Source organism: Dermacentor andersoni, chromosome 8 (assembly GCF_023375885.2).
Source record: "Dermacentor andersoni chromosome 8, qqDerAnde1_hic_scaffold, whole genome shotgun sequence".
Lineage (NCBI taxonomy): Eukaryota > Metazoa > Arthropoda > Arachnida > Ixodida > Ixodidae > Dermacentor > Dermacentor andersoni.
The window spans coordinates 102,491,932-102,510,166 of NC_092821.1; the positions used below are offsets into that span (position 1 = coordinate 102,491,932).

At 43.0% G+C, this 18,235-nt stretch overlaps 1 long non-coding RNA gene across 1 annotated transcript; it reads left to right on the plus strand.

Annotated features, from left to right (window-relative positions):
- The first annotated feature begins 29 nt into the window (after window positions 1–29).
- LOC129384250 (uncharacterized) lies at window positions 30–16,209 on the plus strand. The gene is made up of 3 exons (XR_008611992.1): window positions 30–100; window positions 14,604–14,695; window positions 16,064–16,209. It is a non-coding gene; the product is annotated as an uncharacterized lncRNA (long non-coding RNA).
- Window positions 16,210–18,235: the final 2,026 nt, after the last annotated feature.

Here is an 18,235-nt window from a genome sequence, read left to right on the forward strand (position 1 = left end):
TGTCTCCTCAGATTATATTGGTTAAACAAAGGGACAACTAATATGGCACTGCTGTTGCTGATTGTGTTATTTACATCCGAAGTTTCACAGATCACGGCATGTAAGTGAAATGTTTTATGACTGAATTGGTAATGGAGGTTTCCGTAAGTTTTTTTCTTATGTGACTAAACTGTACTTATGTTCATATATATCGAGGAATGATTGAATAAAATTAGAAGGAGTCGCTCACTAAATAAAACTACTAATATGCTCATTCAATGCGTGCCATTTAACTGATCGAGAAGAACGTTTCGCTATACAATTGTTTCATTTCTGCGCATAAAAATGCTACTGAATTTTTCAACTAAATTAATTCTGCCACTAAATTATTCAAAACTAAGGAACCATTAGTTAGCATGGACAAAGTCAGAGCCATTCCTTCACAGACTGGAACGGCTCTGAATTTTTAAATCGAAGCTTTCTTTGCCTCTTCTTTCGACTTTCCCACTGCTGCTACTGCTGCTGCTGTGGCTGCTGCTGTCAAGTACACCGCGTCGGCGGTGGCGCTTCAGAGCATGTGTATACATGACAGGGGTTAGTTAGAGAGGAAAGGCGACACCAGAGACTCGTTTTCACCCCACCTCGTCGAATGTGCACAATGCCCTCTGGAGCCACGTTAACGTCTTGACAGCTGTAATTATCCGTTACTCCCATGGGAAGCATTTCAGCAGCTGCAGCGCTTCCTTTTCTACTAACGTGCCAGTAAAGAGGGGACTTAGATAGAACTATATGGATAAGGGAGGAGAAGAGGCAGTTCCCATACAAGGGAGGGGCGAGGATGACGTGAGAAGGCAAGCAAACCCTACTACTTCACCACGGCGGTTTCGGGGAAACTGGATCAGCTTAGGTTCAAGGTACGGAACAGTACGTTGCTACTCTTTCTGAAAAATAAGCACAATGCAAATATGTCAAACCGACAAACTACGCCGGCGTGCAGAAGCAGAGGCGCATTAATTAAAGTGCACAGCAGAGTTAGGCAGCGGTCGACCGTCAAATCAATACTTCTGTGCCCGCCACGATAGCTCTGCGGCTAAGTGCTCCCTTCAATGATAAGGCGTCGCAGCGATCGGCTTAGCCGTCAGCGCCGCCGTGTGTGTTGCGCGAAACACCGATGCGGTCATTGCTACGGAGACTTGCTTTTGCGGACGCTCGTTTGAAACCATTCGGTCATTGTAAATTGCGGTTTTGAGGCGATCGAAAACATTGACGCCCATTTGAGACCACCGAAGCTTCACAAAGGATGTCAAATTTGGGGTTACAACCATGTATGCCATGTCAAAGAACTAAACAGCACGGACATCACAGCGAGGTGCTTAAATTAAATTATGGTGTTTTAGGTGCCAAAAGCACGGTCTCATTAGGATCCCGGCAGAATTATTTGGAGCACCTGGGGTTCTTTAACGTGGACCTAAATCTAATTACAAGGGTATTTTGATATTTCGACCCTATCGAAATTCGATCGCCTTTTCCGAGATTTCATCCCGCGACCACGTGCTTAGCAGCCAAACGCCATAGCCACTAAACAACCACCGCAGGTCGCGAAATATTTGTCACAACAAAGCAAGCATGCTTACGACGTCGAACTCAAAGTGCGTTAACAAATCATTAGGTTATATCACTTCAGTGAGCAAACACTTCCCTGGACGTCTTTCAACTGTCATTTGTCGCTTTATTACTTGGAGTGTGCCTTCCACCTCTTAAATTTAGAAGTTTTGGCGAATGAGCAGGTAAGTGCTTTTTTCTCCGTTGACAATGTGCCTCGAGCATATTCTGGTAGTGTCGTTCGGACTCGAATGTGAGAGGGAATTACCGCTGAAGCTACATAGAGATCAATCAGCTGGGTGTAAACAACGCGAAGACTGAACAAATATGCGTTAGCGTGCGTTAGCGTGCGCTAGAGAAAAGCTAATTTTCGAATACACGACGTGTGCTGCAGTGTACTTCAACCTTATGTTGTTCTAAACGCGATAAAACATCGGCACGAATGAGCTCGGTTCGAGCATTCACGTCTTGATCTTGGCTCAGGAAGAAGCACAATGCGTACAATGCTCCAGCACTGAGCCCTTACGACGCAAGATTTGAGACCTGACAACCACTGCTCGTTTGTTCTGGAGCAAGACGATCTAAGCAGCTATCTAAACTGATTTATAACAGCAGGAATCACTTCACGCGTTTTTGTGCAGTTGACACTTAAATGCGTGTTTTTACGGATGCCGCTGCTGGTTATTTCTTTCTTATTTTTTTGTTTCTTCTCTTTGCATTTACGCCTTTGTTGGTTTAACAGAAAATCAAAAGACGGACATGAACTGCGACGATCCACTTGAGCCGCCACGTTACTTCCCCCGGTATTGAATGAAGGGAAGCGGTACAAATTGATGCCGACATCCCCTTCGCGGTTGTGACAATCCTTAACGGAGCAGTATCTGCGTTTGTTTTTTCTGTTCACACTTCTCACGGAGGAGCTGCCAAGAGGCCACGGTTAATCCATTGGAAAATTGGAAAAGCAGGCTTTCAGGTGGGCCTGAGCGAACCACGGAGAATGTTTAAATGACGGTGATGGTCCACCCGCGGGTGCTCACCGCCGCTGCTAGGTGGCGCGACATGTACAGGCAAACTTCATTGCAGGGTGCCCATGCCATTGCTAGAGGTAGCGGATTGTTTACCATACTGCGGTAATGTTACGGTAAACTAATTCTATGGTAAACAATTAGTTTACATTTATTCTGTAGATGATAAGTTGCTGTAGTGTCAGGGGCGACAGAGCTGCTCAAATATTTGTTTATTTTGTACACGAAAATTGCATTTGCTTTGAAAATATGGGCATAAAGTAAATTAAGTGCACCAAATTTTCATCGCATGCCCTGTGTTGCCTTAGCAACTAAATCATTTGTCAAGGCACAACGCTATATATTAGCTGCGTACCTTTCTATTTCTAACTAAACGCCATCTCAGCTTGACGCCTAGAGAGACAGAGAGAATAAGCATTATACAAAAGAGCACACACGTAGAGAATGCTCGTCCGCTCTACAGTGGGTGGTCTCCTTGGTCCAGCGGCACTAGCTACCCTTTCCACTCGGCTGACCAGGTTGAGCTGGTCTGTCGAGGTGGAGTTGGACAATGATGCATCCCATTGCCATATGCAATAACAAAGAGACACAGCAGAAAGACACAGTACAGCCTGAAAAAGGAGACGTAATTATACGCATCACTAAAAAATCTTCATGACATGACAGGCACGCAGGCACCATTGCCTGGTTGCCTTTCTCAATTCATTTGTGAACTGTTCTGCACTCTTATTTCCAGCAATAATTGACATTGAGAGCATATACACGACAGTCCACTAGTGAATAGAGAAATGCGAGTGCGCAAGCGATGTTCGCTTGGTTACAGATATCAGCAAATTTGTCTAGTCTTTGTCACAGGTATTGCACTTTATGCCTTTCACTTTTGGTCAAATGTACACAGGGCAGATTGGCCGGTAACTCAATATTAGTGAAAGAAATCACTATACTTCATTCAAAATGACCAGTATGCTTGCCTGACTTGGTCGTGAATTGCCACGTGGGTGCTTATGACCGGATGAAGATTTTCATCTATTTTCACTAATGGTGAAACATTTACAAGAGACATAACATCCGTGAAGCGTACCACATGAATGCGATGTGTGAGCCATCCCCCATTATCAATGCATGAAAGAAGGCACCCTTTCTAGATCACAAGGAACAGAAGTTATTCTGTGCATATTTTTTTTACACAAATGCCATTTATGTTGAATTTACACCTCTGCATTGCAACCTACACCTTCCCACTGGAAACACTTGTGAACAGTACACGCATACGTCTAGTGCTACCGATATTTTTCATCTTTCGAACAAAATAGTCAGTCGTTGGCAGCGATCATGTTGTACGGTGTCCCTTCCCTCGTTGCGTAAATTTTGTCCTGAAAGAGTATATGAACTGACCGGAAAACTGACAAGGACACTACAAATTTCATCCTGCGGATATGATTGGTCTTCAGAAGATGCACAAATACGGTGATAGGTATATGTTGGCATACTGCAGCAATAGTAGGTATAAGCTAGCTTCTACATTGCTGCAAAATTTAGCTCTCACATGGCTACAGTGCTTAAGCGCCCCAGAAGTGCAAATGCGCAACAAGAAAATCAAGCTGGCGCATCCACCCCAGATTTAACTTCAGCGGTCACAACATATGCTGTTTCATGTAGCTCTGAGACACTTGCTAATATGTGGAAAATGGCTATAAATACTTGCATACCAAGCCTAAGAGAGGCAGTACATATTATGCTTGTTCTAGACACAACAATTTTTGTCAGAAATACACTTGGGATTACATATATTGCTTTCAATTTCCCCGCCCAGTAATACAAGTCTGACTGATACGTATTCTGACCTGAACAGCGCCAAACAGAATGAATAGCAGACTGCTCAGTGTGCTTAGCAAATATATAGGATGAAGCATGACACATAGAAAGGAACCCAACACATAAGAAATAGTTCTTGACCACCACAGAACTATTTCCACAACCAAACACAATGTGTTACGAGTTGCTGTTGAAATCAAATTCATTTGATGATCACGAGCAACTAGACAATTAAGCACTATGGACGACAATGCTGCTTCTTTACTGATAGATCTACTAGTTCACTATGTTGTTTATGCTGGATTCACTGTATGTGAAAAATAATGTATTTAGACACAGAGTTGGCCACTGCTACAATGCCTACTTGCACGAATGATGATAGCTTGTGAAAAAAAAAGAGAAAGAATGCACGCCTACTGGAAAACACAACACTACTGTAGCAACTGCAGCACAGTGAATACGGCCCATGGTGTATTATTTAGAGAAATTCATGCTTTTCAAATGTGTATTTGCCAGTGGCAGTTATTCTGGGAAGAATGCAGAAATAATTGTGAGTATCAATGGTACTAAACAACAGTAACCACGCTGCGCGCTTAGACCAATGACATATTTTGCCCCCTACACTTTGAAATCTTACGTGTAAATGCACTAAAAAAATATAAAAAATCCTGCACGAAAGCAACGACATAGCAAACTGCTTCAAAACAATGAAGCCTTTGAAATGCTTTGGGTGATCACACTTTTTAAGAAGCACTAATTTTGGTTTACCGTTAGCAATGTGGATTTAGAGGTGTCCGATCCACTACTGGCTTCCTCGTCCGGGCTCAGGCATTAAATAGCGGAGCTTTTGCCCATGAACACTTCGTCCTCTCAGTGTTCCTTGATAAAGAAAACGCTTATGACATAACATTGCGCTAAGGAAGTTTGCGAGATTTCTGGGAAGTCGATATTCCGGGGAACATAATTTACATGATATAAAGTTATTTACGTGTTTGTGCTATTGATATTACAAGTTTTAATGACATGTTATTTATTAGCCTCCTTTCTCTAAGCACGTGCCATGTTAGATTTGGCAATGCTCTGTCCAGGCTATTTATCGAGGTGAGGGGTAGCACCGGCTGGAGTACCCAGTCGTACCCTTTCTAGTGCAAAAATGGATTTGTTATATTCATTTTTACCGAGAAGTATGCTTCATTATCCACATGTTAATGATGTGCAGATGGGGTTTAAATGGCCTGATCCGCAATTTTGGTTTGGCCAAACGCAACTAAGTAATGGGGCTATAGTGAATGAGCAGCTACATTTAGCCCCTTAAATATGTTGGACCCTGATAATCCCGTAAGTATCCGTCTGGCGAGCGGTGCCTTCAAGGCAAGTCTTATAGAGAGTCTCCATGTAGAAGCTAATGAGATCTCTCACCACTTCAAGGGTGGTACTCCAATTACATGTAGTTCCGGAAATTAAACGCAAACCCGGAACATCCCCCATATGTAACCTTAAATGACGTGACATCTGCAATAATGTTTGATACTGGTCTTGTAGCTTGAGGACGGCTCTCTCTTCGCGTAAATAATCTTTGTGAGGAATCGGGTGATAAAACCCCGGAGCATAATCTTATGGCCACAGCAAAGCCATAACTGCACTCGATACGTGGCATTCGCAGCTCATAGAATACGATACATGGTTCCTAATGGTGACAGAACACGATCTAGAGCATCATATTCGAATTGATTTTTATAACTTCAGTTGAAGTATTCCTGCACAGCATTTCACAGTGGCGTTTCGAAGCCACATGCCGGCATGCTTTTTGCAGCAATCGGTCCGTCCTTCTCGGAATCGGTTGTACTGCACTCGAAAAGAAGTGTCTCTAGGTTGAGGCCGATGCATTACTGTCGACTGTGAAACCTAAAGAAAATACCACAGGAATCCATAAAATAATGACACCAGGGACACCATAACAGAAATTATTTGCAGGTATTATAAGAATTGTAAAAAATAATGAATAAATCAAATATAAACGAGTGAAAAATCTACTCACAATAGCGGGGATCCCAATCCACGTCTTCGCATTACGCATGCGATGCTCTTCTCAATTGAGCTACTGTGGCACCGTTTCACCATCCACTTTCTGGGGTATTTATGCTGATCTACTAGAACGTACCCTATGAGCGGAAGCCAGCCCCACCACTCACAGCCATGCTGCCGGATGTAGAACATCCTTGCTACCGTAGGCGTCACGCCTACGGGAACCTTTAGGGTGACAGCAACTGGTAAATAAACCCACACATGCTACCTGCAGGAATCAAAGCTGTCGGAGTGAAAAACCATCGATATGCGATTAATGAGAAGCAAGGCGCCTTTCCTTGTCATTAATGATCACTTCTTTAATTCAGTTATGAACTGCAGATGATTTCCCCTATGCTGTCCTTGGCGTCATTGTTTTCTGGCTTCCTCTGATATGACTAATAAAAATCGACCCCTTTGTTCTTTTTTCTACTTCATTGCACAGCAAAAGTCTCGAAGCAGCTAGCTTTGATGCCTTCAGGTAGCGGTTGTGGGTTTATTCACCAGTTGCTTTCACCTTAAAAGTTCACGTAAACTTGGCGCCTGCGGTAGAACTGTTGTTCTGCATCCGGCAGCAAGGCCGTGAGTGGTGGGACTGACTTCGGCTCACAGAATAAGTTCCTCGCGTATCCTCCCGCCAGAGTATGTCATATATAGCAAATGCATCGAGACGCTCGCGTTTCAAGGGTTCTTTTGGGCAGAAGTGGTTCTCGCACATTTTCGCCACTGACATAGTTTCGCACTGATACGTGGACCTGTTCATCTTTTACGGGTGAGCGGTTTTGACTGTCTAACAAATGTTATCGTTCAGCCCGGGACGCGCCGCATGTATCGGAAGTTTCTCCATTGTTAGCAATGCTTATGTTGTCCTGAAGCTTTTGTAATATAATTTCATGTGTGACGTGAATTGTGGAGAACTTTCTGGAAGGCGCATGGGCACCGGCAATTACTCTGGACCTTTCCATGAGAGATGTAGAAAAGCCGACGCGTATGAGCGCCAGATCAGATTCTCGGCAACTGTGGTCGCTGCGGTCGCTGCTATCTCCATTCTCTGAGTGTAGCCTCTTTTTGAGACTACAGGTTCTTCCGATAAAACGCCAGTTTCATCGTTCCCAGTTTTCTTCTTTCTTCCCCGTCACTACTACTACGTGAGCATTTAGTACGTGGTAATGTCAAAAAAAAAATTATGGTGTTTTACGTGCCAAAACCACTTTCTGATTATGAGGCACGCCGTAGTGGAGGACTCCGGAAATTTCGACCACCTGGGGTTCTTTAACGAGCACCGAAATCTAAGCACACGGGTGTTTTCGCATTTCGCCCCCATCTAAATGCGGCCGCCTGGGCCGGGATTCGATACCGCGACCTCGTGCTCAGTAGCCCAACGCCATAGCCACTGAGCAACCACGGCGGGTACGTGATAATTTCGAAACGTAGCTTTTGTGTGAATAGTAAATTTCATCACCAATGTATGGATAGATGGAAAAGCCTTATTGACAGTCCTGAGATAAACGATTATCGCGCAGCGGGCCGCTCCCACGCTATGGCAATCAGCCATTGCATTAATAATATTACTACCTTTAGATTTTACACAATTTACGCGGACAGTATTTAGGCAGCTTTACATCCGTCACATCTGCATCTCATATTTGATTGCTCATATGAAACACATCAACAGTAGCCTGGTGCTTGTTGGGCACGCTTGGCTCTTGCGCCGCAAAACAGCAAAGATCATCATCGCAAAATATGGAAAATTGCAAACTACGTCTTGCTTTTGATAAGATTGCAAAGCCGGGATGAAGATATTAATTTCCTATAAAGACTGGTGGACTGCCAGGCCGGCTGACTGCACCGCGAACTCGGTGACGTGCGGCGCCACTTCGTCAGCCTCGTTTGCGCTCGCTTGGCAGGCGCGTTTTACGAGTACAATAGAAAAAGAGGCGATGCCTGTCTCTACACTGCCAGTAATGAAAGGTTCTCTTGCAGGTTGAAGGAGTTGTATCTCCAGTAAGGAACCATTGCCAAATACAACCAACCAAATACAATTTAGATAAGTACAAGAATATGTGAGATCAAATGTCACATCTGATCAAGGTCAGATCAAATGTCACAAAAGCATATGTATTCCAAGTTTTTGTAATTATTTTATGTCTATGAATTAGTCAATGAATTGCAACGCCCTAGTCTGCGGCAGGCGAAATAGTGTTTCTTCTTCTAATTTCATGTTTTACTACTTTTTATGCCGAATTAGCACGTAATAATTATTTTCGAGTTGGCAAAGTATGTTCAATGAAGATGGATTTATGTTGGGTGACAAATACCTCCAAAGTAATTGCAGGCAGGAAAAGTAGATTCTTAGTTCTGCAAAGAGTGAGTTCGTTCACTTGACAACTAGGAAAAATACTGCATAAAGTCTGACGTCCTCCAGTACCAACGAAATGAATGTCGTCATTCAAGTAATGGTATTTGCTTCTTGGTCATTGTCTATAATTCTTAAATAATTTTCATTGTTCTTTACTAATGAAGAGTTTCACAAATATATATTTACGCAATAAGTTTTTAATTCTGGAAATTGATCATAGCCTCTTATATATTCGGTAAAAAGAATAGAAGAAATCGGTGAAGTTTGCTGTTTGTACATGAACATAACGTCCTACATGGATACACTTATGCGTAAAGCTAAGTGAGGTATTCCTTAGGCATTGTTACGATAGGTATGAGATGTGGTTGGTACGTTCCATATGCAAAAGTGATTGGTGCCTACTTATATATGCCTATTACTAATGTACCTGCAAAATTCATTCTCTTGATTAGGTATTTTAGCATTCTGTCCCGAAATAGGCCATTGGTTACAAAAATTTCGCCAAAATGTTCGAAAAAATAAACGCAGTTCATTCTCAGCTCTGAAATGAGTAATGTCGGCAACGTACAAAGATTTTGAATAAAATTCTCTTCCAATATTATTTCTCATATTTTTTATGAACTTGAGATGGTCGAGCACACCGTTTAAGAGTGACAACGTGAAATTAATGCATTCCTTTTTATTAAGAGACTTTGGAGGTGGCCATACAAATTATTGTACTGGTTTCTTTTCGCCACAAGATTGTTATAATCCCACCCCTGAGCACCATGTATTGCACGCCGGCAGTAATACAGTTCCTTAATTTATACACTAGAAAACGACGAAAAAAACTGGACCAAGCAATGTCAGCGAGCGCATTTCGTATGTTCCCGCCGAAGGTTACGATATGCCTAATAACAGCGTCCTTATTTTATGGGAGCATTCCTACATGACATCTACTCGCACTGATATAAAATGTAAGGGCTTTTTAGCCAGAAAATGTACAGGCATTCATTTTGTGTCAAACTTTTTTATAATTCTGATTTAAATGAGGCGGATTTCTGCGCAGTGGTTGAAGCAAATATGTCAATTTTTTTGCGAGTATGTATGCATTTGTTGGGAGCTCGATTCAGTGGCGCCACAGAATACACGTTTTCACAGGTTGAGAACGGAGAGTCGACTGGCTTTATTCAAAAGTAAAAGCAAGTTTGCGGAGTGACTGTGGTGGCGCTCCAGTCGGGAGTACCGGGGCAATGACCCCCATGGCGAGGCCCGACGAGGTAAACTGGATTTCCAGAGCAAGAGGCAATAATGTCCACGACCAGGCAAACTGGATATCCGACGAGCGCTGATAGCGAAGTCAGGGACCGCCGCTAAACAATAATTTTATCCGCAAAAACCACTTAGAGCAAGAGTGCGTCACATGGTTCAAAAATTTATAACTACAAATACCTCGAGATCATTAGTACCGCAAAATAGCAAGACACCGACCGCAACTTTATTTGTTCGCGGATACGGAAAAGACATATTTAAGAGATGCCTTCAGTTAAACATAACAAATATAGTTTGCACCCTGCCATCACTGTGCAGGAGCGTCCGCCTAGAACACTAAGGGTGCCGCTCCGAGAAGTGAAACACGTAGGCTCTCCGTATGCATAGCTAGTGGCGGTCACTTAAATCGATGCTGATTTGGTATGCACGTGCGTAAAATAGTCATCCCTTAGGATGGCAGTGGTCAACAACAACTTGATGTAAACAGTGCCCTTCCAATCGTTGCTACAAGAGAGGTAATAAAAGTCTACTAATAGCTCTTGAAAACAAGAAGAGGGGCGTCACTGTGGGCACGTATGAACGACATGGTGCCTTTATACGCACGAAAGCGCTTGGCACTGTTTTAGCAACATGCGGAGTGCGGCGTGAACGCTTGCCATTTTTTGATATCATGGAAGAGCGTAAAGAAATCACAAAAACAAATGAACTACAAAAAAAAAAAGGCGTCGAAGACCTTGTGTCCAAGGCGGATTAGGCTGAAGCGGACTCGCTGCAATCGGCAGACGAAAACGTAGTGAACCCGGTCGCGGTGTGCACAGCTGAACATTTTTGCAAGTGAAGGGTAGGTGCCGCACTACACGAACGAATAAAATCTATAGAGAGCGACAGAGAGCAGCTGGTGCACACGCTCTGTGGAGTTATTTGAGACAGGATTGTGGCCTATAGTTGGGATGGTGGAGAAACCAAAAATTGCCGCTAATAACACGCAGCCACCATAGTAAAATTTGGTAAAGACTATTTTAGAGCATTCAAACTCATAGGTAATTCAAACGCTTTCCGGCGGGCTAACAATCTGTTTATCTATCTATTTCTGTTTGTGTGTTTCAACTTAAGCCTCTTCCCGCGTACCTGGGTCACTCGGCCGTCCATGGTCAAATTGTCAGAGGGGTTCAAAGCCAACTTTCAGACCAACTAAGGCCACTGAGCATGTAGAAATGTGTGCTTATGTGCCGCGCTTCAACTAACCTATTTGGCGCAGAAATGGGCCGCTGCATATGCGATACTGAGTTAGCACCACAGCTTACACAAACTCCATTAGGGTGGATAGGAGCACTGGGTATGTGGCACGTAGTGTGTGGTGCTCTACATTGATCTGCTTTGAAGCCGACTTCGCTCACTGGGAATGTGCCAGTAGGTGTGTGGCGCACTTGACTAGGGTCTTTGATGACAACTTATGTAGCTAGGTATGCGGTACTGGTACTTTGTCGCTCTGCAATGAGAAATAACGCCCTAAATTTCGCCGCTGCTGAGTGGAGTCGAGCCCAGGTCACAAATGTTCATTAAAGACAGCAACTCGACGCTTTAGCAGGCTACGCCTACAATGCACTTGACGTGTGTCGCTTTTCACTGAATGTCTTTCACACTTATGCTTTTGCGAGATGCACCATGAACAAACAGGGTATGTGCCGCTCTTCAATGAAGCTTTCGCCTACTTGGCTCAGTGAATATGTGCCAGTGGGTACGTGGCAAGAGAGGAAGCAATTCTAAGCATTTGGAGAACCGGTCCGCCATGGTTCTCGTTCCCGATGTCAAGCGCCGGCTTCTCGGCAACGCCATGCGATATCGCAGAAAAAAGTACGAGCGCAAAGCCCGGTTGCTACAGGGCGCGTTTCTCAGTGGTAGCACGTACCGGCGCGCCTAGAATGCCCGAGGATACGTGCACTCTTGGTGGCGGCGACGCTAGCTGGCGCAGAGTACTTGTAGGGAGAAGTGAAAGAGGACTCAGACAGCAGTGCTTGTCTAATACATTACACAATTCAACAATAGAAATATATTGCGTTGCTATATTGATTCAATGATAAACGCGATACCATGGAGAACAATCGTGAGATGAGTTCTGACGAATCTTCGTTTGAACGTGGCACGGCTAATGCACGCGTAGAAATAGACATGGGATCATGTGCCCCCACCATGTCCATGAATGAATGAGCCCAGTATCAATGAGTAAAACTCATTGACAATTCTGAGCAAGAAAGAATCTGCACGTTCTTCGTGAAGGCTTACGAAGAATGACCAATAATGTAACACAGCACTTGAAAAGATTGCTCAGAATGTGAGGTTGCAAGGCGATTCCTTGCGCTGGAAATGAAATGCCATTTTGGCAAATTGATAGAAGACACGTATGAAAGCAGCTTGGAAAAATCGGTAAGGTCTCGAAAAATCACGCGCTATTTTTCTTCGCCCTTTGGAGCCTTTGAACGTGACAATACATTCATTTCGCGATTCTTGTGTCATGACTGGTTGGCGCAGTTTAACCTTTTACTAAGGAACGCAAAACTGTGATCCTAACGCCAGTTCACATTGCCGAAACGCCGTGATCCTACTTTTGCCGGTAGCGAAATTCATTTAGCCAGTGATAATTAAAGTGGCTTCAGAAAATAACAAATCACTTTGTGGAAACACAAAATATGCTGCGCCAATAAGCGGGATGTGCCGGAAGGTTACATCCAATTCTATGACTTATGAGATTCATGATCCCACCCTCTATCGTGCCTTGATGCTTGCTTTCAAGATTTGGGCATCTTAAGCGGACATAAGCAGTGTACCATATTTGAAGCATTAGCTACAGGCCAGAATCTGCAGCCGTCAAACTATCTTCACATGTTCCTTTGGTAAAGTGTACATTTTTGCAGCTATTGCTATGACTCATATTTCGCAATTTTATCAAAAAGTACACCTTGACTGGTTCTGTGCAATGAGTTTTCCCGTTCCCGGAATTTCAGTGCAGCAACAACTACCGAGCGCTTCGCGCAGGCACTTGAACGGCGAGCAGTCTTTAGAAATTGTTGCATATGGATTCGTTCGGTTGTGTAAATTCACAGGCCATGAGATGGGGTAAAGTTTTAGCAGTGGTGCTTAGCGCAATTATTTACTCGTACATGACGAGCCTTTGACTTCATGGTAAAGCTGTAAATGGGGCCTGTCGATTATGCATTGAATTCGATATCGCCAAATATCGCTATAAAGCGAGGGCAACTTCAGAATGTGGTGGCACACAAAGAATGCAGAATGCTGGCTGTGCGGAACGTTCTGTTATTTGTTGAAGCCATTGCTGATATTGTGCAAAACATTTCGTTCATTCATTAGTCGGCTACATTCGTCTAAAGCATTACTGTGCAGAAAGGAAAGCACCGTGGGCACGCTCGACACAGTTCACCATTGACAGTGCCTTTCCTAAAGGTTATCGCTGCACTACCTAAATATTCACGATTCAGAGCTGCACAAGACAGTCCGTGGGAAAGTGACCTTAAACATGTCGTTGGTCTAGTTATTTTGGATATGCCTGAATGTAATTATTGTTACTCTTGAGATAAATTTTATGACCACCGTTTGCATGGTGGGAAACATGATCTAATTGTGTCTATACTTCCGTCCAGTGTTTCATTCCAGTACATTTTCCTCTATGACTGTAGCTAATGCTAGAACGGTCGATAATGAACAAATAACCTATCTAGAAGAGGCAATGGGATACTGTGCTGAAGTTCATATAGACAAGGCCTTCACCAAAATGATGTATGCTAGTAGGCCTCGTTAAGAGACCAGTGCATTTGGCACGAATGCTTGCCATAGCCGTTCGTTGTATAAGTGACACATCATCTTCAGAAAGACGGCATTTCTGCGAAGGAATCCAAATCTCTGTGTCTAGATTTATTGAAAATAATATATCATGGCCCACAATGTTGGTATTGATAACATACCTCACGATAATTATAGGATACTACCTCCAGCAAGTTAACTGATATTCATGTGTTTTACATCTAACTGATGTTCTTCACAAGAAAGGAGTATGATTAGGCTGTAGCTGGAATACAATCGTGGAAACGCGCGTCCACAGCAGGTGATGTAATGAAAAGTAATAAAACATCAAGGGTTCTCTTCCTTCTCGCAGCTGATTTACCAGCTGTATAGAGTCAGCTGTACAGATTCATGAGTTCTTCCAATTGGGACCGTTGGCTCACGTGACTTTAATCATAGAAGCGTGGATTAGATATTTGTGCAAAAAGCACTTTTGATCTCTTGACACAAGAACGTCCTACCGTTTAATGACAATAATTAAAATGTAGAGACGAACCCTACTTTAATTTGTGCGCGGGAGCTTCTCAGCGATGTATTTATAATTAACATTATTAGATTTCTCAACTCACCTTCTTCAAGTGATAAACTTATGTGAAAGTTATTTTAGCTAACTGTACACTGATGACTTTCATGCATGGAATAATTGGCTGTAGCCTGTGACCAAAAGAAGGAAATCCCCGCCAAGCCGGCGGAACCTGACGGAACACCTTTAATTCCACGTATATGTTCAGAAAAAGTTTTAAAGGTACGTATTTTTCATTGTTACTTCGTTCTGGTAATTTCTGCTGAATGTATCACAATATGCGAGCACAAGAAATGCAAAAAACTCCGCTGACAGGTATAATGAACATCACAATTTTACTTCTTTTTCTTCAGGGGCAAGCGCGCATACTTCATATGTGTATTGGTGCGACATCCCCACCCGATTATAACTTAGCTCTTACGCGCAGCTGTCAACGCCAAATTAAGCTTAAGTTCTCTGAATACTAAGAACGTTTTCTCCAGAGTGCAAGAGTTTAATATGGCATGAGTTCCTAACGCTTCAGCATCGTTGTATTTGCTACGAGGCTATGTTTGCGCGAAAATACCTCAGTTTCTTTTCCAAGTTTGACGATCGGAAGAAAACACGCCTCACGTTATATCTGGGGCTAGTAACATAAACATAGGCTGTATTTTCCTTCTTCTTCAGTCGAGGTTCAACCTGCAGTGAGAATAACCATTAGGTACTGCCGTAATTACTACTGTGTACAGAGCTGCATTAGATCACACATTGTAACCATCCACAAATCACATCATTCTTCTCGACGGGCATTTCTGAAGGGTGCCACGGAGGACGACGGACGTCTTCTCATCGGCAGTATCAAAGACGTCAGCACTGACTGCGACTAAATGGTGCATTCAATCTGGCTCTCACTGTAGTTTGTGAGGGCAGTTCACAGCAACGATCATGTAGCGCACCGCGGGCATCCGTCTTTATGGGAGATTTCCTGTTTCCTAGCGTCAGCAGCACGTCAAGCTATACTCGCGATATATATATATATATATATATATATATATATATATATATGCGTGTGTGTGTTCTATTTCTAAGACACTAAGAGTCCCTTCTCTCGTTCTAATCGTGGTAACAATTGTCACGTGAAAATCCGGCATTTTCTCGGCAACGTTATTTCCGTTTAGTCAAAGAGAACTACATTTTCTTGCACTCTCGTGCGACCATCGCTGATTGCACAGGGCTCGAAACACTGAGTTCTTCAAAAGCAGATGCGCCGAGCAGTTAGCAATGCCATGGTTAGAGCATTCTTACAATTTCTTTCTCCGCCTTTGGGCATATTCGGTTTCGAATGTTGTACTACAGCGTGTATGTCATTGCATTGTTCCTGGCTTGACTGCTCCTGAAGGTGAAAGTATATGGTCAGATTATCGGGCCATATTACAGGAATTTTTAGGGATTCACGTCGTACACGCGGACAATATTTTCCTTTTGGTGTCCAATCTAGTGCCCCCGTTTTGTGATCGTAAACACATTGCAGGCATATAATTTTTGCCAGTTCGACCCAGGTTTATTATATGCAGCTACACTTGGCTTCAATGTTCATTTCTCTTTCCCAAGTTTCTTCAAAATGAGAAAGACATTCATCTACAAATGATGGACCGAGACGATTATCTTAACAGTACATGGCAATGTTTGAAGTCAGTCTTCAAAGCAAAATATACTGATGGATGTGAGAGAACGATACACACATACAAATATGTGATGATCTCGTAAGTACAGTTTCAGCTCGTTTTTCGTTCCCGGACTCTCGCGGCAGAGCCTTGAACAGACAGTGTATTCCCATGCAGCGACAGTGCAGTATGTAAGTGTATGTAAGTATAGTGAGAGAAAGATATTCTTCACAAGTCTGGCGATAACCTAAACTAATCAATCACAACATCCTTCGAACTTCAGCAAATATAAGGTACAAGCTTCGCATAGTTCACTGAGGAGACCGGGAAATGTAAATACAGGCTTTGTATGCCGCTGGAAAATTAGAAATAAAGTGTATTCAAAGTTATTTTGAACCAACCTAATTCATCACCCCAGTGCAATTTTTCAATAGGAGTCACCATTACATGGCTGCCATTTCCGTTAAATATAACATTTTTGCCGCATCTCGGCATATTTGTCATATTCGTGCAACTTTAGCCATCTCACATGTCACGCGTAAAAGACAGGGAAAATACTGGTAATTCCGAAGGAATAAATGGTTTAAGTACCCATATGTTTTTCTCCTTATCAAGTGGTGCCTGAATTTAGAGAAATAGAAAGCTCTTAAACTAGTCATCTCCAATTACCCGCATATCTACACAGTAAATGTCATGGTAGCATAGGATGACTGATTATCAAACAACACAATTATCACAATCAAAGTGGGGCAATCCTTCATGCGTATCAATTTTTCGCAACAGGATGTGCGGTAAGCAAGAAGGGGAGGATAAGAGATAGAGGACTTTCGGATGCCTAACTGAATCGCAATGGGCGCTCGGTGAATAACGGCGTGGCTACTTCTAGCTGGCCTATCAGTAGGCGCCTTCCATGGGCGTAACATCGTGTGGGATGTGCGTGCTACGACACAACGTACAACGGACTCGCAAACTCCTGAACTTCGTTGGAGCCGCCGTGTTGTCGATCTCTCGACAACGACTTCACCATGTCTTAGGACGTTGACGGACACACTCCATCCCCACTTGTACCTCCGCTAAACTTAATGTCACTTGAACATGTGCAGCGCTACGTGAGCCTACGCTCGTCGACATGAAGTGTAGGCGAAGGTGTCGACGAGTGGCTGACACACTACACAGGTGTGAGATACTGCAACCATTGATTTTCCGTGATCTAGATAATTTATGTTTTGCCATATCTCATGGAGACAACACTGATGCAGTAAGAAAATTACGTGGATTTCCTAAGAGCGTGGAAGCCATTTGTTAAGGAAATTAAAAAGCATTTTAGCAATTCCTACGCCACACGGAAACGCATGGAAGAAACAATAGCTCAAGAAGACAAAACATGAAAGCAAACGTGAGCTACAGATATAAAAGAAATTCTTGTAGTGTCTCAAACAGTGGATTTAATCATGTCTGGGGAAGCCTGTATCATACATTTCGTCGAATGTTCGCGATTTCTTTATAGATAGAAAGCAAATAATAGTTACTGACAATCTAAACATTACAAAAAAGTAATGGAGGAATGCACCTTCTTTCCACCGATGAAAGTAAGCCGGGCCGAAGTGGGGTCCTCTCACAATTATATACAACGTATCTGTAACCAGTAAAGTTTGCTTATTTGCCTAACGTCAAGCGGTAACGCGTGTATAAAGAGAGCGGAATTTTTCCGTACAGATCTGTTTTTGTAATACTAGTTTCAGCATGAACGCTGAATATGTAGGGAAAATTTCATGTTGCAATTCTGATATATATCTTGTGCAGAAGTTAATATTTTAGCTTTAAGCAACGTTTTTTTTTACTTTCTAATTCGAGAAATGTTACTAAGCCATGAGTGAACTCCAAATGGCTCGGCTCTCTATTAGAGGTGAAGGGCATGTGCAAAGCGTTTTTTCTGGGTCAAGCTCGTTTGTCCTTTTCAAGTAGTCAGCGACTATACTTGTGTCTCAGATGTCGTGAACTATCGTGCATTTGAGACGCTAAAAATGCATCGCCTGCGCCAATATCTTCATGACTAGCAAAGGGGAAAACCGTCGCCAGCATCGATGTGAATCCGTGCACCGAGATTTCATCACTGTAC